This window comes from Acanthopagrus latus, chromosome 17, assembly GCF_904848185.1.
Source record: "Acanthopagrus latus isolate v.2019 chromosome 17, fAcaLat1.1, whole genome shotgun sequence".
Taxonomy (NCBI): domain Eukaryota; kingdom Metazoa; phylum Chordata; class Actinopteri; order Spariformes; family Sparidae; genus Acanthopagrus; species Acanthopagrus latus.
In genome coordinates this window covers 4,537,040-4,557,274 of record NC_051055.1, presented here as the reverse complement: position 1 = coordinate 4,557,274, position 20,235 = coordinate 4,537,040, and the positions used below count along the sequence as shown (strand labels likewise).

The 20,235-nt window shown below is 39.8% G+C and overlaps 1 protein-coding gene across 4 annotated transcripts in view; it reads right to left on the bottom strand.

The window, feature by feature from the left end:
- Positions 1-10,080: 10,080 nt before the first annotated feature.
- tsnare1 (T-SNARE Domain Containing 1) overlaps positions 10,081-20,235 on the bottom strand; it is a 190,938-nt gene continuing 180,783 nt past the window's right edge. For all 4 annotated transcript variants that reach the window (XM_037075980.1, XM_037075979.1, XM_037075977.1 and 1 more), the window contains exon 12: positions 10,081-10,729. The gene's annotated coding sequence lies outside the window, so the exon portion shown is untranslated. The remainder of the gene's footprint in view (positions 10,730-20,235) is intronic.

Below are 20,235 nucleotides of genomic sequence, written 5' to 3'. Positions count from 1 at the left end.
TGAGACCATGTCAAATGTCATGACAGCATTTGCACAAATTGCACAGTGTTAGCCTACAATTCCACCAGATAGCCTACTATTTAGTGAAGATGTAGGCTACACGTAACATTTTCTATCATCATTCTGCGTGTGTGTAGGCCTACGTGTGTCTACCTAGAAATCTAGTAGTCAGAGCCATGTCGTTTATATAACGTACATCAGCGCTGGGGGTTTATTTGGTGCACTGCGTGAAGACTGACAACAATTTCGAATTTCAATCGCGACAGAAGACCACTCGTTAATTTGATGTGGATGGCAATATGGCCTATTAATTGGCAGACGGTTCATTTGCGAGTAGCAGCTAGGTAGGCTAAAGGTGCAGGACTGCAGGTTGTCGACAAACACTTAAATGCACGAGTGACACACACACACACACACACACACACACACACACGCCTCAAAAAAAGCCCTCTGCCTTCCCTACATGTCCCTCCCTTCACTCTGCCAACATATTGGCTACCTCTTACCGGACTCGTAACTATTCCTTCCTCAATCTGTCCCTGCTGCGTCACGTCTCTCACCACCTCCTCCGAATCAATTTGAATAGGGACACTTTCTTCATCTGTGTAACTAACGTTACTCTGTTGCACATCCCTTTGCGTTACTTAGGCAGCTTGAGCACTTTGGACTGCCGCTGCACTGCTGCTAGATGTTGATGATGATGGCCCTTCACCTGCATCTGCAATTGAACGTGTGGGTGTGGTGGTGGCAAACATCTCTGTAATTTTAGCACATTTTGCTGCTTCCACTTGCAGGCTTTTACGTCTTTTCTCCTGCAGCTTCTCTGCACCCCCCTTGCTCTTTTGTGATCTATCCATCTCAAACTCCGTTAGACCTCTAAACAGCAGATTTTTCAAGGGGAGATGAGGGCTGGCCAGGATTGCCCGGTATGCCCTATGGTCAGTCCAGCCCTGCTCTCTACATTTGCTCTTGTGTCTACGAAAGCACTGCTTCTAAGTTCAATTTACATTTTATATTTGACAGTCACGTAATGTTTTTGTTGTATTGCAGTGAAAAATGTAGTTTATTTGCATGTGAATGCTGCTGAAGTGAAGTGAGCTATGAGTAGCTGCAAGAATTTCTGTTGTGACAGCTTTTTGGTAGCTTACTTGGTGCATGTATACACAGTCTTATCTTCTGCTAGGAAACTTTATCTACATTGTTCACAAGATATTTGCAATTTATCGTCGGCATAGAGTCCACTATTTGACAGTGATATGTTTGTATTACAATTACATGGCTGTGGTTTGCATTATTTTATGTCTTTGCATATATTTTGCCATTAAACAGCATGCACTAATTGGTCATATTTTTCTGCATGATTTCAGTTTTCTGGCGAAGGCTTACATGAGAATGTGAACAACAGTAAGGAGCATTCAACTTTAGTCCAGCATCCAACTTGCTTTTGAAGCTCATTAGCTATCTGTCAATTTGTGTACAGCCACAAATATTGAGGGCAGAATACTCGGCAACAAGAAAGGAAACTTTACTTTAAACATTGTATTCACCACTGCAAGTTGACTTACAACGTTAGTATTGGCAGCTTTCTCAATGAGGAGATCAGGTCGGGGATGTTTGCAAGTGGTTTTCCATGTCCGCGGTGTTGCCCATGGACTTTACTTTACCAGACAATTCTTGCACATTGCATAGTCTTTGTTGACTTTGTTTGCCGTATTAAACGCGGCTGGGGCATTTACTAACATTGCTGTCTGGCATTATCCAGCTATAAACTTCCTCTCCTTTTGCCAATGCACCCATGCTGAATTGCTGTCATAAGGCAATCTGTGCCATAGACCATCAAAAATCTAGTGCACAAGCAGATTGACAAGGATCACAAATAGAGATGCTGCTTTCAGTTATTTAACACGTTGCCATGAACACATTTATGTCACTGCAGCAAATACTGTCGCACAATTAATCATTAATCATCATTAATCATAAACTTTCCAAAGTAAACAGAATTCAGCTTTCAGCTTCTGAAATAACTTTTTTATCAACAGAATTTAAATTAAGTGCTTCGCACAAAACTATTTTACGGTATGAATTTGGAACGAGTGTGTCACCTTTCGATGTAATTTATGAACACAGACCATAAATAACATGAAATTCTTACTGATGCTGGTGAGTAAATAGTTTTGAATAATCACAGTTTATCAGTGGTTCCTCGTGTGCAAATGTGCATGTGTTAATATACATATACATGCCATTTCTGGTGCTGGAGAATTGCTTCAGGTAATGTAATCAATATTTTATCATCAAGGACGTGCTTCACCAACCTGCATTCCACCCACTATTGGTCATGGTGATAATTTTTATGACCAGTCTGACTTGACCCATGGACTGAGATCTGTGCAGGAATGCACAGCAGCCAACTCCTGTTCAGTTAAATATCAATGTATTTAGTCATATGAAGTCAAACAGTTCTTGATAGGACAGTTGATTGTGAATTGGCAGGACAGATGACCCAGCCAACAACCATGTCCTTGTCCCTCACTGAAGATTAGTGTTTAATATGTGCCCACACAGAGGGAATGGGAGACAAAACTCAGATTGGTTTAATTTATGTTGCCTCACTTTGTGGCCAGATTATCCACTGTTTAGCTAGAAAAGTGGACACGCCCTAAACACACTTGTGCCATGTGCTTCAGGTCAAGTGCCACAGACTGCAGAAATACTGCAAATACAAATCTTAGTACTCACATTACGTCCTTGTTTCAGACATGCACCTATGATACACTTGAAAACCGACCAACTAGTTTGGAGCAATCTAGTGCAAACTATTCCCCTTAGAGTCCCCTCAACTAACATCAAACCAAAAAAAAAAAAAAAAACATCAGACACAAACTTAGTATTTGATATGCCTCGAAACATGTCAGTAGGTAATGTTAATTTTAATGTTAAAGGGAAATGAGAGAGCTTTTGATGTAAAAACACAGCAGTGTGTTTGAATGTGTTTGTGTGTGAATCACTGAATGTGAAAAAAGTTTAAAAGTGAGTGTTAAGTTGACTGATAAAGTGCTAAAGAAGGCTTTTTACCATTCTGGACTAAATATGAACAAACTGGCAAATGACATTGAAAGTAAAATTGGCGGTGATATTGATTGGCCAAAAAGTTAATAATAATGAGAGGATGTGATACTGTGGATGATATTGAAAAGTGGTACTGCACATAATAGTGGTCCTATGGTTGTCAGTATCCATTGTTACAGAAGGGGGAGGAGTTATACATTTTGAGAGCCATGGTAGAAAAGACCTCTTGTGGCCTTCTGTGGTGCTCCTCAGTTGTTTCAGTCGACAGCTAAAGGTGTTCTGAGATGACTTCAGGGTAGCATCATGCAGAGAGTGAGCCATATTGTCCATAATATGGTGCTGTTTTCTCAGCATCCTTCTCTGACACCTCCACCAAAGACCTTATTGTGTCTGATGGCATCAGGTGCCTTCACCCTGCTGCCCCAGAACACTATAGTGTGACTCTAAATGACTTTGGTGAGGGAGGGAACATCTGCAACATGGTTCTGCAGAAGCTGAAAGATCTGAGTCCCCTGAGAAATATAGGCACATCTGACACTTCCTGTAAAGAGCAGCAGATCAGTGCTTTTAGTCCAGTTAAACTCATTCTCTTCGTGGATGCCCAGGTACTTGTAATTATGCACACGTCCACCTTGATGCTGACTGGGTTAAAATGGGTCCTTTGCTTCCAAAAGTCCACCACCAAAATTCCTAGTCTTTGTAATGTTAAGTTCCAAGTGGTTTCACCCACACCACTCTACAAAACTGTCTGTCACATTCTTCTACTCAGCCCTCAGTCTTCTGATACAGCCCACGATGGTGAAGTGTCTTCTGCAGCTGACAGGACTGTGAGCAATATCTGAAGTATAAGGTGTGGAGTGTGAACATGAGGGGAGACAGGAACCTCCCCTGAAGTGCCCCCATGCTGCTCATCATGGTGTCTGACACACTGTTTTACAGCCTCACATACTGTGGCTGGCCTGTGAGGTAGTTGGTAATCCAGGTCACTACATCCACCTGCATGTCCAGTAGCTTATTGCTGAGCAGTGCAGGTTGTATGATAGTAAATGCATCAGAAAAGTAAAGTGAACTTACTGTGACTCTCACAGTGTTGCTGGCCTCTTCCTGTTGAGTATAAGCTCTGTGCAGCAGGAAGATGATGGCGTCATTCGCTCTAATGTGGGGCTGGTAGGTGAATTGCTGTGGTTCCAGTGATGGTTGACCAATAATGCTCAGTTTGTAATAACAGTTGTACAGAAATAAGGAATTCCTTATTTTGACTTAGCCTCCCTATCCCCTAACTCTGACCTGTCATTCTTGCTGTATCTTCAAGAAAAAAAACATTTAGTCTTACAAAATGTGGCGAGCAAAACCTATGAATACGGTAAATAAATCTTGTTTTTAAAGCTTCTTTCAGGGGAAAAAATTAGATGTTGAGTTTCTTAGGAAGGAGATTTAAATACTGCACTTTTCCTTGTTACTACATATTTATTTTTAAAGGTAAAACAAAGGGAGCATGCAGTATCTGCTTTGTTAGGTTCTGATGATTTCTTTTAAAGCCAGGGAATTGACTTAACAACCTACCCGTAGGAACACATTAGGTTGGACAGTCCAAAAAAGTTGGAAGCCATCTTTTTATTGTTAGGGTAGATACTGCAATTTGCCTTTGACTTGCATTATAAATAAAGATTACTCTGTCAAACACAGAAAAAAAAATAACATGAAGAATCTGTAACTGAGGAGTCATTGTATCAGTCAATTTGACAATATGTAATAACAGAAAAAAATAACTGAAAAATATCTAAAATATATGGATTATAATTGACTCACTTTCTACAGCTGAGGGCTTTCTTTTTAGAAAACACAGCAAAGTCCAGTAATGATGCTGTAGACAACCTGTCCTCTGTTGTAATGACACATCTTTCTCCTGAAATAAACCTTTGTTAACATTCCAGACATTGACCAGAGGTGAGGCTCCACCTGGAATTTAAATTCCCCTCGGCACACATTTCCTGGGAGATTTATCCCCATGTTCATGCTGTATTTACAGAGGCAGCAGGCCGTCAGACAGCAAACTGCTGTGAGCAATCAAGACCATGGTTAGGTTTGCCTAACAACCTGCACAGAATGAACAGCAGATAGACAGCCACCAGGAAGGGAAAAACTGAATTTAATTGCATTTTCAAATGCTTGAAAAGGGTTATCTCTGCTATTTTCCTGTCATTATTACTAGATATTAAATGAACTCAAAACTGCAGGGAAATATAACCTTAGAAGGAACCTTTTCTTTGGTGTTTCTTAACAATAACAAACAAAGAATGAATTTGCCATTTTATGTTACATTAATGCCTGAGACGAAAGGACAGCTACGAATTTTCCACCTTTGTTTCATGTCTTTGTTTCTTTTTTTTGTCTATTAAACATTCTAATAAATAAAGCTTGTGCACCTGTGAGTCTGTTTGTTTTGAGGAAAATATTACAGATTGAAGTGCATCGGCACTCTCTGAACCCAATAATTCCAAACTGTCAGAACGGAGATCAGAGATGATGGACAAATCTAGGAAAAAAAGGTAACATTTTCAGCACCACTGGTGGAAAGTGAAGGACTTGAAGCAGTGGCTGCACAGCATGACATCATATTTATCTCTGTACAGAAATGGAAAACAACACACATAATAATCACCCCTGTTACAGATCAAATTAAGCCTATTGCTAAAGAAGACCTCCCGCTAGAACTCTGAGGCAATGCTGTTGATTACCTCTTGCTGTTAATGTATGTTTGTCCTGTCACTCACTTTGTGTTAGAAAATGACAGTTTAAAACATATTTTTGTCCCTGTCTTTGGTGCAAGCCTGCTGCATGTCTCCACCAGCATCAGGAGAAAACACAAGCAACTTGAACTGACCAATCACAGTTCTTATGGTCTCCACAAGGTATCTTTGTAGCTGCCTTAGCCAAAGATGTGAACTGTAGGAGCTTGTCAGGTACAGTGTAGAGCAGGAGTGGGCAACAGTTTTTCCAGAGAGCCAAACTGACTTTCAATATATAAGCTAAGTGCCACACATTGGGCAATTAAATTTAAACATTAAACACGTAACTCTGAAATATGTTTAACTAATTCTAAGTATCGAATTTTTCACTGAATGAAGAAAAGACCTGGGTAATATAAGCTACTCATGAACAAACACGTGGTCTTTCATGTATATTAAATATACTTCATGAGTCAGTTACCTCTCTTTGCAAACCATCACAGTTGAGATCATGTCAGATGTTGAAATGCACAGAGGACAGATGTTTATCAGTCAGTCGTGATCAGTAACGTGACTTGTTGTAGTTCAATCATGTCTCCATCTTGACAACCGCCGCTGTTACTTGTCACTTGAGGTGAGTGACCAAGAGTCAATCTGAGGCCGATTGTTGAATTGAGATTGAGACAGCGCCCTCTGTTGGATTCATGCTAAATAGCAACGCTGACTTGCTGTCATTGTTCGCCTTGATATTCCTTAAATTAAAATCGCAATTCTACAGTACACCCCCTTTGAAAAGTACCATTTTAAACAATAATTCAATGAACACACAAACAACCCTTTTTTACCCTTTTTACTTAGGTAAAAAACAAAAAAAAAACAATGGATTGCCAAGTGGTGGCCGAGCCACACAACCACCTGCCCACCCTGGTGACCTGGAAGAGGCAGGCCACACAATAATTAGTCATAGACAGAGAGTTCAGAGTTAAGAGGCATCAGAATGTACAGAAATAAAGACATATGGAGAGAGTGAAACAGGAGAACAATGATCCAGTGGAGCCCAGGGTGATGATCCAGATCCATCAATATATAAACAGATTCTTTTCAATGTGACAATGTAAAATCTAATACTAAAGGTAACTCATTGAGACTGAGACCAACCCACTGAATACGCTAGCAATCGACATCAAGGAGTAATTAAAGGCTAAATCAAATAAGTGAGTTTTGAGTTTAGATTTGAAGGCATCAATAGAGCCAGAATGTCTGATGTCAGGAGGGAGGTTATTCCAGAGGAAGGGAGCTCGATAGGAACAAGCCCTGCAGCCAGCTGACTTCTTCTTAACCCTGGGAACCATCAGGAGCCCTGAATTTTGAAAGTGTTATGCTTAAATTGGAATAACATGCTGCCTCTCTCTTTTTTGTAGATTGTATTATTTTTGTTAAGGACATTGCAGCCAGGTTGAGATGGGCAACATACAGTCCAGAGGTTGGTCCCTGTCTGCAGACCATGTGTGGAGTAGAGGCTACTTGTGTATGCTCCTTAGTTACATTGTAACTCCTTAATGCACAGTTATAAACCTACTTTAAGTCCCTGCTGGATGACTAGTTCACTTCACATCAAGTACTGATTTCTGAGTAGATGATATTGCCTGCCTTGCATATGGCTTCATACAGATGGATAAACTTGATTTATATCGGTTGTAACGCATGAAAGGAACACTTAACATTATAAGAAATGAAATTCTGTGTGCAGAGAGACACGAGTCCTGAGATTAAAAAAAAAAAAAAAAAAAAAAAAAAAACATCCAAGAGGTCTCTCTGCAGTGGGTACATAAAAAATGAAATTAATATCGATCTTCTCAACTGATTCTAGTTTTGATGGCAACTGAGCATTTTTCTCAATGTCGTGACTTTCCCTCCAAATTTTCAACAGGCTATTGACTGCTGGCCCAAATTCAAGCAGAGAAGACTTGGTAAAACTTGACCACTGACACAAATTAACACAAAAGGCCTCTACAGTCACCTTTGGGTTTTCCACTTTGGAAGAAATCATCAGATCTAAAGGTTTGGCCCCTTGGATTTCAGTACCTTGAGACATAGTTACAAGTGTGTATATGTATTTTCTGAGGTTTCTGCCTGTGAAAAGGCACTTTATTCTGTTCACTGAGGATTGTGGTCATGAATTGCTGCTTAACACATGAAAATTGATAACCACGGGAGAAGCTGCTTTTTTAGCTACCTCGTTAACTCATCAGCTATGCCTGTAAAGGTAATGTGCAATCAGGCAGACCAAAAGTGACCACACCATCAGAAGATGAATACATCACACTTATTTCCCTAAAACACAGAAAAGCAACTTAATCACAGTGTTTTTTAATAGACTCCAATCACCAAAAGTACTGTCTTGTAGAGTTCTCAGAGGACGAGTTGCAGTTTCTAAACCATTTCTTCACATTTTTCATTGTTCACTGTCATCAGCTCAGGTGCACTTTAAATCTGTGTTGTCTGGTGCAAAATCACACGGTCATTAACGCCACTGCTGTGTCCTTAGAACCTGGAGTTTCAATAATGGTTTGGGCTAAATCCAGCTGTGTCCTGTAGGTATCACCTAAACTTACCAGGTGTATCTGAGCGACACAGATTGACTCTCAACTTGTCGAATACAGAGGCTTGGTTAGGTGGTTAGTTAGTTGGAAAATATACAGCTGGTTAGACTTGCAAACAACAAACAACATACTATTCTGACTTTCAGACTGTTACCAAACACACTGTGGATCCAGAAATTACAGAAGCTGCTCAACCAGCCTCTTTCACCACCTGCAGAAGGAGGACTTTTCCCTCAGAAACGACCCGCTTGGCCCGTTTTCTCAGTGCCCATGTCGACCACACTGTTTTAACAGCCAACACAGGACACTGCAAATGCCTTTAATCCACGCCGAGGAAGTGAGCTGGATTAAGGAAGACACGCTACAAGTGAGGCGTAATTAGTGTGTGGGCAGATACTAGAAGTTAGAGTGTATTGTATCCTTGTTAACTACAATGATTGGTGACTTTGTGGACCGCTTTGGCCCAATGGCCAGATCTTTTTATGCGCTGTTAGTTTTACATTGTAAAACATCGTTGTTGCTTTTTTTTTCAGCTCATCACCTCTCTCCCCCTCTCTTAACTAACCCACATGTACATGCACGCAAACACACTCATAGAAATCTTATGAGCGACTTGTTGCAGACTTATGGTTAATGACTTTGCTATAACATTTGATTCGTGTTCCTTGTGGGAACCCCCCTTTCATATTTTACATATGCCTCATGGTAGCACCACTGCCTTTTCGGAACAATATCTTTTGTGTGTATCCTAAAGTGCACACAGAGCCAACAGTGTTGTAACCATCGCCATTGTTCAAATCCTGTGCGTTCGTTCCATTGACTTCCTTTGGGTGACGTATTCACATCCATCATTTTTGAATTCCAGATGCATGATTCAGCAAAACCAGAATCCTAATGTCTGAATTTTGTGCATATATTAGTGATTATTACACTGAAAACCTGTGGCTACCCAAACTGGACCTTTGTCAAAACCTCTAAAAGATCCAGAGCAGACAGAGAGGAGGAGATGAACAGACGTAACAACATCATCATTCCTTATGTCTCGGGGACATCTGGGAATCTCAGCATGATGTCATTTGAAAATGGAAGTTTGACACATGAACACTTTTTTCACTTATTTAACTTTTGTGAAGATGAACTCCGCCTGCATTATGCATTATGATTAGGACTCATGATGCGTAGAGGGCCTTGAGGTCTGTTGCACTCTGAGGGGGACAGCTCGGATGAAATATCTAGCACATTTTGATTTGAGATTTGGGCTTTGCTTATACCTTTAACAAGTAAAAGGTGGAATAATTATGGCTAGTGCACATAACACCGCTGGTTCATTTATCATAATGTGGATCCTGGATAAACATTGGATATTAGGTGGAATTCAGTGTGTGAGAGGCTTCATTATGGTTTCAAATCATCATCTCACCTTCTATGTCGCTGATTGCCCTGGCCTCCAAAATGTTTGTACGTATGGCTCAGAATTTACTCATCGGTCAATACTCCTGTCAAGTTTGTTTTTTATAGAGATCCCAGATCATTTCAATGAATAATCACATTTGAAATGGATGAACTGAACCGGTTCTAAACAGTTTAAGCTACTGTAGTCAGATACCAAGGGACGCAGTAACATCTACTTTATGTGTTGTGTTTCCTTTTGTACTGACAAAACAGTAACACAGCCAAAATATTCTGTTGTTCTAGACTTTTATTTGGGAAGATATATTCAGTCAAACAATATTTACCAATATCGACAAACGGGACAGTATAATACTGAATAAATTACACTACAAGCTGATAAATATTAAGTTATTTTCTGTAAAAATACATTAAAGAAACAGAACGTACAGTACAGCGGTGAATACAGGAGAGCTAAGGCTGTCTTGTCTCACCATGATGCTCTTGCTCCATCTTCATCTGGTGTTCTGATCAAACACCACATTTAGGAGCTGTGTGATATACAATACAACAGTAATCCTTCACGTCCAGGACTGGAAACACCCCAGCTGGTGCCTCTGATCTAATCACTGAATTCTAATTTGTGGCTTCAGCTTTGATGGTAACATTTGGTTAGCAGAAAACATCCAGCGAAACAAGAAAAAAACAAATCAGCACAATGATGATTACATGAGAGGCACAAACTAGGGCCAACTCTTGACACATTGGTATGGTTGGAAAGGCCTCCATCCCCACACTGATACACATGTAAACAGAGGCAGGGATGATGGAGTAGAAATGTTGTCGCAGGGCAGCTCCCTCCTACTGGAAACCAGCTGCTTAGGTTAGGGATCATACTGGGCATGAGCGCCGTGATGTAACTGTAATGAGGCCAGCTACCTGTAAAACACAAGCACAGCAGACAACAGGCATCAATCACCTAGCAGACACCAACTCTTCATGCTGGCACTGTGAGCCGTTACAAAGCACACGGTGGATGCAGAACTCTCTCAGGAGCCCTGCCCCAGGCTTGTTATTCCCTTTCATTTGTGAATTACTAATTGGCAAGAAACCAATTTGTTCTTTTTTTCCCCCTAAAAGTTTCTCAGGTCGTGGGAAGTAATTTATGATTGGTGGTCAACAGATGAGTTTTAATTAAGTCCAGGCCAGAGTTCATAGTGCTAGAGATGTAAGTGGCTTATTAATCACAAACGTGCAGACAAGCTCGGAACATGAATGGCAGAAGCACATCATTTTTACCTGAATTTCAGTCAATAGTTGGCCAACATGAAACCCATAAGTGAATTAAGGCCTGCAAGGAAAGAAGGTTCTGAGGATCATCAGAAAAAAAATATATATATATGGATTACATGTGGCATTTTCCCAATATGTGTTTCATTCAAACATTCTAACATTGAAAGGAAATCACTTGTCTAATTATATAAGTTAGTTTTTTTTTTTTTTTTTTTCATGACAACCTGAAAAAAAGACTGTAAAGCATTAGACGGAGACAAAAATGGACAGAATAAACAACACTAAGACTTGAAAGGTGTTGAAAGTGTGTGAGCAACCTTTGGCACCTGAACATGTTCATAGTGATAACTGTAAAATCACTGGAGTTTACCTTGTGCTGAGTCAACATCATTATGTCAAAAGTCATAAGTACAGTGTGTGTACAGGTCTCTGGGAGTATTACAGCATTTGTAAAAAATAAACAAATAAATAAAAATAAATAAATAAAGTTGTGTGAAGCCTCCTGTGGCTCCAGAGGAAGCTGTAGGTAATCTGATAAACTACCCTTTGGTAATGTTATTCAGTGGCTAATTGCATTGTGGGTAATAAAAGCACTGTGTTTTAAAGGGGAAGAAGAATGTATAAAAAGGGCAATAATTCCACTTCTGCTGTATCAATACTGATCATTGACTTTTTAACTGTCCATAATGAGTGTTATTGGAGTTCGATACAAACCAGTGGACTGTTTTTCCAAAACCTGGTGTTTTTACAGACATTATGACACGGAAGTCAAAAAGAGGAAAAAGAAACAGTGACCAAGCAAGAGGAGAAAGCAAGAAAGCAAGACAACTGATTGAGACTGACCACACACATGCACACACACACACAAACACACACACACTGTCCATTTCAGAGAATGAAGGCAGAGAGAGGGAGCGGTGCAGACAACCAGGCATACTCAGAAGCAAATTTTATTTAAAAATTATCTATCTTAATATATATTTTTTATGTAGCAGTTATTTTCACTTTTATTAAATTTTATTCAGATACTCTGCCAGAAGTGAGGAATGTTCAATTGAAAAATAACGAAGCGAGGACAGCAAATAAATTTGTGTTTCCCAAAGTTTTCTGATGGACTCCAGGGCTTCCAGAGCCTTGAGTGATAAGGAGAAGATTAAAAATCTGTTAGGTGAGCAGGACCAGAGAGTTCAAATGGAGGCTCTTTGTAATATTTCTGGCAAAAATACAAACAAATACCAACAAAAGTAAGAATATTAAAAATCACAGATATGGCTGAAATCCGCAGCTGCACAAACAGGCATATGCTAATAGTTCAACAGCACAAACCAACAGACAGGAAGTTCATATCCAAAATCCTCTCAGATGTCATTCACTTCGTCAGCAGCTATCATTGTCAGAGACGTTAGGGGAAATTTAGAAAATGAAAACCCACCATCACTGAGAGCGACGCAGGAAAGGGGAGCATAAAGAGGGGGGAATGGATCGAGAGGGGGAGAGTACAGAGAGCTGTAGGGAGAGGAAGAGTGATGAGAGTCTTATGAAGTTTGACAGGAGAATGAACATGACTACACTGCAGAGCTTGTCCATGAAAAGTCCTAAGGCGTCCGTCAGATTGGTGATTTTGTGCCCATTGCACAATGTTTCAATCCTGACCAACTGGAAAGATGCCAGTTTGATGCCAGAGAAGACTTATATCAAGGTAGATCTGTGTGTGTGTGTGTGTGTGTGTGTGTGTGTGTGTGTGTGTGTGTGTGTGTGTGTGTGTGTGTGTGTGTCAGGGGGTGTGTGTAGACAAAGAGAGAGAGAGAGACATGGGTAAAGATAGCTCTTTGAGGAGATCAGAGGCCATTGGATGACTGTGTCTGCTTGGCTCACACAGTCAGAGAGTGCTGCCAGTGAAGGCCACATCAAAGCTGTGCCTGTCTGTCTGCAACCCACCCTCCTTCCGCAACACACACACACACGCACGCACGCACGCACGCACGCACGCACGCACGCACACACACACACACACACACTAAATAAATACACAGAGCTCGATCTTATGGTCGGCGCAAGTGCAAGTGTCATTGTCAGTGTCAGACCGACACAGTCGTCATTTTCACGCCAAGCGCCCACGTTGTGTAAATAGTAAATGCCCACGTGGTGGAGTCAAAAGCGCAGTCTGTTTCCTGCTATTTAAAAGATGCTTAGAGGCGCCTACACAGGGTTGGATGATTGTGAAATGGTGGGGCAGAGGGTGCAGCAGCTGACGATCACATCCTTAATGAAGGCGAGTGCCATGGGTTAATATGTGCCAGGCCCTGGCGCACCTGGCTCTTAAAGTAATTAATAAGTACTAATTCAAAGTCTATATATCACCTCTTGGTTGCCGCACTTTGCGCCCAGATTAACTGCAGTCTAACTAGTGTAAAATGTACTTGGACACACCCTAAACACACAAGCGCACTGCGCTTTAGAACCAGGTGTTGCTTTAGACCATCTAAATAGGGCCCACAGACACACAAAACTTACTCTGGCTACCTTCTTTCCTCAGCTCATAATCCCCTGGTGACCTTCACTACTACTTGCTCTTTGTCTCAACCTTTACCCTATCCTGAATATTAATTCTGGTTCATTACATCTTCTTCAGTGGGATGATCAAACAGGCTGAAACCAAGCTGAGAGTTCATCCAGATTGTTGAACCAACTTCATATAAAAGCCATAGTCTCATTGCGGTGAAGTGATCACCATGAACAGTCAGCTAACTGGCTGATCTCCAAGCATGCTGGATTGTATCTGTTCAGCACCAAACAGCAGACGGACACAGTTAGCAGCTAGGAAGTGCAGATAGTATTTCCCTCAGGAGTTGTTAGAGACTTAAAACAGTGATTTTACATTCTGAGGGCCCAATCAGACAGCCAGTCAGTCGAGCCCCACACAAATGTTTTTGTTGAAGCCTATTCTGTCTAAAGAAAGAGCAGTATGTGGTGCACACTCGCTGATCTGTCACTTTTAGCTAGCTAACTTCCATTGTCTCTGTATATCCCATAAATCCTCCTCATTGCAGAAGCCCATCAGTTGTCTAGCCATTTGAAGGTAAAGCTAAACTGAGCACTCAGCTACAGCGTACAGTACTGAAAGCTGAACCAGGAAGTGTGTCAGTTTTTGTGATTTGACTTTTATTCACTTTAGACTTGACTCTGACTCACAACATGATTCATGGACAAAATAAATGCCCTTTAAAGAATGCCAAGTTGATTTATATAACTCCTTCAAATCCTTTGACAATCATAATTAGCACCCGTCAGCCAGAGGGAAGGAACCAATCTGAATCAAATGCAGTCTACAAAACTAAACATAAAAAGCCAGTATTTGAAAAACAAGATGCTTTTCAAAAGTGAGCACTATATCAGACAAAATGTATTTTTATACTAGGTTGCTTTTCTCAAAAAGAATATAGTAGCTGGCTGGGTATTGTTCAGTGGTTTGTTTTTTTTCTCTTATCATGTTTTTAGGTTTTGGCTACTAATACACTTGGATAAGGTCAGTGAACAATGGTGATTTTAGTTGAATGTTTTAAAAGTTAACACATCTAATGATTCAAGTCAGTGTTTATTTGCTTAAATTGTCAAAAACACAATTTTCAGCTAATCTTAACCAAGGGCTTTCAATTGCCTTCATTAGGATTTAGTTACCAAGAGTAGATATTGTAGCAAAATAGACTGTTACATGAATATCCTCCTTTGGTTAAAAAAAAAAAAAAAAAAAAAATGCCTCATGTAAAAAAACATTTATGCAATAAATTCTTAATATTCATTTTTCTATGTGAGGTTTTGCTTATTTAAGCCTGATGAATGTTGTAACTGAGATTATATCATTAGCATAATAGCACCTCTTAATTGCCTTATCAAGCTACAGTTCTGCTCCCTTTTTTATAACAAACGTATCATTATCAGTAGTGGTATGAAGGTACCCAAAACATGAAGGCTATACTAATACAACTGTCAATAATATGTCATCAAAGCAGAACACTGTGACTGCAACCCTGTCTCATAGAAATTGTGTCTACATACAACTATGTTGTAACAGTCAATTAATTTTGAGGGGCATGTAATGCTGACTTCATTACATTTTCTGTTTGTATAATGACATGAAATAAATGCCCCAAATGCTGATACTAATCTCAAAAAAATTCACTGACAATTTATTAAATTTGTTTTTCAAACAAAATAGCAAATCTTGCGATATGCTATCAGCTGGCAGTGACTGAGGATTAAAGCATAGTGGAGGTCGGGGAAAAATCGTGGTCTGTTTCAATAAAAAAAAAAGTCAGCAGTGACTTGACACACAAGATGTCATATATAATTCAAATAATGTCTAAGGACCTACAATAGTCTACGTCAAACACACATCAAAATGTCCAATACGAAACAACTGTGTGATCTATATCTGAGTGAGGCAGTTATACTGGTTAATCCAGAGTGTTGGCAGATTTAGAGGTTTCAATCTAGTCTAGATCAATACAGACTCATTGGTTTGGTCAGCGCAGTTCTGTCCCATTTCCAGAACATAGTGTCCAGATGCAGGAAGCTAATAGCTCATATCAATCACAGCCAAAAATGGTTTCATGGCATCACCATTGATTGTCAGTCAGCAGCAGAATGAATGGCACCTCTGTAATGTTGTGGAGAGCAAGCCAACAGGGTGAGCGGTGTGCAGGAGTGAAATTTTCAGAGTTTTTTTTAATACTATTTGTAATCCCACAAAGGGGAAATTATTATTATTTTTTTCCACTCACATTACACACACACAGTGTTGAGGAGATGAGTGAAGGGGCTGCCACACATTCTACAGCCAACTACTAGTCTACTTCATACTTTTTCCAAGTGGAAAAAGTGTTTTGTTATCCATTGTTGCTGTTAAAAACAGATAAAAGGGTGTTTAACCAAGTCAGCCCTGGAAAGTGCTTTCACTTTTTCATTCTTGGAAGATCAGGGCCATTCAAATCAGGCCATTTTTTTTTCTAAATGACCAATTTGTTCGATATTCCCTTGAGTGCACAATACAAAATATAAGTAGTGAAATACAAACAAAAAAGACAAAACTAAAATGAAAAAAAAGAAAGAAAAAGAAAAAAAAAAATCCTTAACACATGTGATAAGACAGCTGTTACACTTGACAAGAAGGCTGCCAGGCCAGTGACAGTGCCTGTAACAGAACTGACATTTCAACGTTTGTAAGCATGAAACCACTGTATATTGGGACATATGCAGCTATTTTTGTGGTGACAAAACCAGGTATTCAAAGCCAAAGACATGATGATTTCCTAACCTTAACCAAGTTTTTTTTTTTGTTTGTTTGTTTTTTTGTGCCTAAACCTAACCAGACCATAAGCACAGCACTATCACAATATAACACAAACAATGTGACCTAAACAAATGTAGTTGCAACAAAAAGAAATATCAAATTCCAACATCTGTGTGGTTTGAAAGAACGTACATTGCCATTATTATTAATTTTTTTTTCTGGCGATTGGATTGTGACATTCCTATCAGTTTCAGCTGTACTTTGTGTTTAGTGCTAATTGGCAAATGTTGGGCTGCTAACATGCTAAAATAAAGCAGTAACTGTGGTATAACAGTACCTGCGAAGCAACATGTTAACACTGGCATTATGAGAATGTATGCTTGTTGAAATTAGCTCAAGCACCTCTGTGCCTGCAACTTAGCGCTGTTAGTACAGCTGTGGACTTGTACTCCGTGAATTCTGTAAGTTTTGCCAGTTTGATCAGCAACAACTTTATTCAGCTTAATCCATAATTTCTTGATAATTCTTAATTAAACTACACCTATAGTAACATACAATTATCTTAAGTTTATTAGATTTTTCTAAAATGGTGCATGCTGCCGGCTCTTATTGTTGACTTCGATGACGAGTGTAATTTTTTTCCCCAGTCACTCAATGTATAACAGTATAAAGCCAGTCAAGCACTCTGTGCTGCCACAGTCATATCACAGTCCTCACACGATGTGATCCAACATTAAGTCTTCCACTGGAGTCAGACGCCACTCATTTCACCTGTTCAGGAAATCAGCCAGTTTTAAGTATTCTCGGATCTTCTTGAAAGCTGTTTGCAGTGCATGCTGGGAGTTGAGCAGACAAACAGGCAGTGAAGTGTTTGCTTGTGTTCTACACTGGAGTAAAGGGTGGCATTTTGATTTGATTGGGGATTAAAGGTCATGAGGAAGTATTTAAACACTCCTTCTCAACTTTGGGCTAATCATTCCTCCACAGCTTTGAGTTGGAGGAGTCGGAAGCACTTTCAGATCACCGTTGTCACACTGTGTTGTCTCCCACTTTGCGGTGACAGAGCCTTACCCACCCAGCCAGTAATCCCCTGCAGCTAAGTTTGAAGTAAGCTGACGGCATGGAAAAAGATAAATAAGGATTTTCATTTTTTACCCTGTAATGAAAAATTGCACAGCACTTCCTCTCCTCGCTGCATTTATCTCTAATACACGTTCAGATATTCCCCTGCTATAATTTACCACAACGCACAAAAAACTTTCCACCTTGGGTTTTTCACCGTCCAAACAATGAAACTTGAAATTAATGAACGAAAAATGATTTCTTTAGACTAGGTATACAGACATTTAACACATGCTAAACCTCAGTGAGTAACACGTCTACATACACACAAAAAAAAAAAAAAAAAACTTTGCCGACTTAGAGAAGAGAGATTGAGGACGTCAGTGACAAATGTCTTGCATTAACTTTGTTGTTTATTTTTCTCCCCCGAAGATGTGAAATAACCCTATTAAATCAAGTAGTCACTCGACCATTAATCTCAATGCAGCTGACTAGTCCCTCAAAGCTAATGGGGTTTAGAATTTGCATGAGGCGAGTTTACCCACAAAGCTTCGCCTAAGAGGATTGCTGTTCAGACAGAGAGCTTATTGTCACACTTGTTGATAGACATGGATTAACGATACCAGACCAATAAAACTCCACTAACTGTGGCAGCAACTCACAAGTTCCCCTTCACTGGCTCAGATCTCTGTTTCAGAGGGACAGAGATTCAGACAGTCTGCAGCAAGCATTGGAAAGTTATAAACCTCTTATTCATTTTGTTTAAAGAAACACTTGTGCCAGTTTGTCAAGCATCCAAATAATATTCCTCAAGCATAGCAAGACTGTAAAGGTAAAGAGAGAGCCAAATACAATTCCTCAAAACTTACCTCCTGTTTCCTAAATATCAATTGCTGATTTAATATTTATTTTTCTGTCATATCACCACAACGTTACAGCACTCTTGATTTTCCGCACTGTGTTGTCAACTTAGCTTTTTACATCATTTGAATAAGCCTCTTTCAGTGCGAGCGTGTGTGGTGTGTTTCATAGTGACTAAAGCAGCTTTGGAGTCTAAATATAACATGTATCCACTGCATTAATTCTTTAATATTTATCAGCGGAAAAAAGGTGCTCGAAATGTGGCGTATATCCGTGTTTAAAATTCAGTAGGAAAACAGCGAGAGAAAAAAAAAAATAAATACACAAGTTCTGCTAGGGTTCCTACACAGTTTAATTTGCACACACACACGCACACTCAGGTTACACCTCGAGGACAGCACAAATCCCTCAGTATCCTTTGGAAGAAACTCTCTATCTTGTCTACCACTGTCCACATTGAACTACTGATCCACAGTGTGAATTACAATAGCAATCTGAGTGCTGACTCTCACTTGTATGATAGAGGCTCAAGTGTGACAACAGGCTGTTAGGATACAACATCAGAATTTCATTTTTTTCTTTTTCCCTTGAGTGAAGTGGCGTGTCAAGGGAGGTTAAGCGCATCATAGTGACTGTGTAATCTGACTCTCTTGTGTATAAAAAAAATCATTTCCCGCATTTTAAACTCTTAAACAAGGTTTTCATATCTGCATAATATTGGCCAATAATTTTGGCCATCATAACACCAACAGCAGTAGTTACAAGGGTGCTTCAGCAAGGGGGGTGTACAACTTTTGAGCTGCAATGTAGGAAACTTGGTTTTATATATACAACAGTATATCATAAACTGCAGCCTAATTAGATGATGGTCTTCCAAAACAGCATCGCTTAATACTTATCTCTGTGAACTGAAGAATTGTGCTGCTTTTACTGCGACATCAGTGAAGCAATGTCTGGCTCCAAACAGGAGAATTATAGTCTGACAAAACCCACTGCACTGATCATATCTGAAACAAACCGTTAGCTGTACATATGTTGCTAAAACAGTAACAAACAGTCAGCAAGCATACCTTGCAAATGACACAGCAAAACAGCCAATTTAACAAATAATGGTTGAATTTACATCTGAGTTCCGTTTAAATTAAAAACAACACATCTATTCTACACACTATTGGGCTTTGGAGTCACTCAAAGTCACAGATAGTTTGAGCAGCTCTTAATTTTAAACGTGATACCTTACCAAGTCTACCTGCGGACAGCTAGGGGGTATTCAGGGACCACCAGTGGACCGCAAACCACTCTTTTGAAAATGCTTATATATAAAATGCAGTCTCTGTGGACACAAAACACACATGTATGAGCAACAGCAGTTTAGCAATGCACCCGTTACACACTGCTCACACAGGTTGTGTGGCTAAGGTGCAAGACTGCTGTGTGACTTCAGTCTGAGAACATGTTTTCCCATTTATCCCTTTCCAATTTATCCTCTCCCCAGACATCACCATTAAACACTTGTGGAAGGATGTTCCATGTGACACATTCTGTGTTGTGAAAAAAAATGGTGGCCAGTGAAAATACGGTGGCCAGGGAGCAAATGTAAAATGAAACAAAAAACAAAAAATCAATGTCAACATCTTACAAAATTTCAAAATAGTTCTAAGATTTCAACAACCAATCACAATATAAATACAAAGAGAGGATGAGACAGGATTTATCATGATGCCCAATATATGTAGTCCATCTTAATTCTCTTTTGTTTGTAATCCGTTATAAAACCAAGACAACAAGAACGTTTTCCTCCGAGCCAAAAGTTATAGATGTCTCGGAAAAACGTATGCATTAGGACCTATTGTGAGTTGTGCTGGACGTACCTGTCAGAACAATCAGAGCAGCAGAACTTTGACTGGTTTCCAGGCCAGAAAGTGTGTTGAAGGCAGTT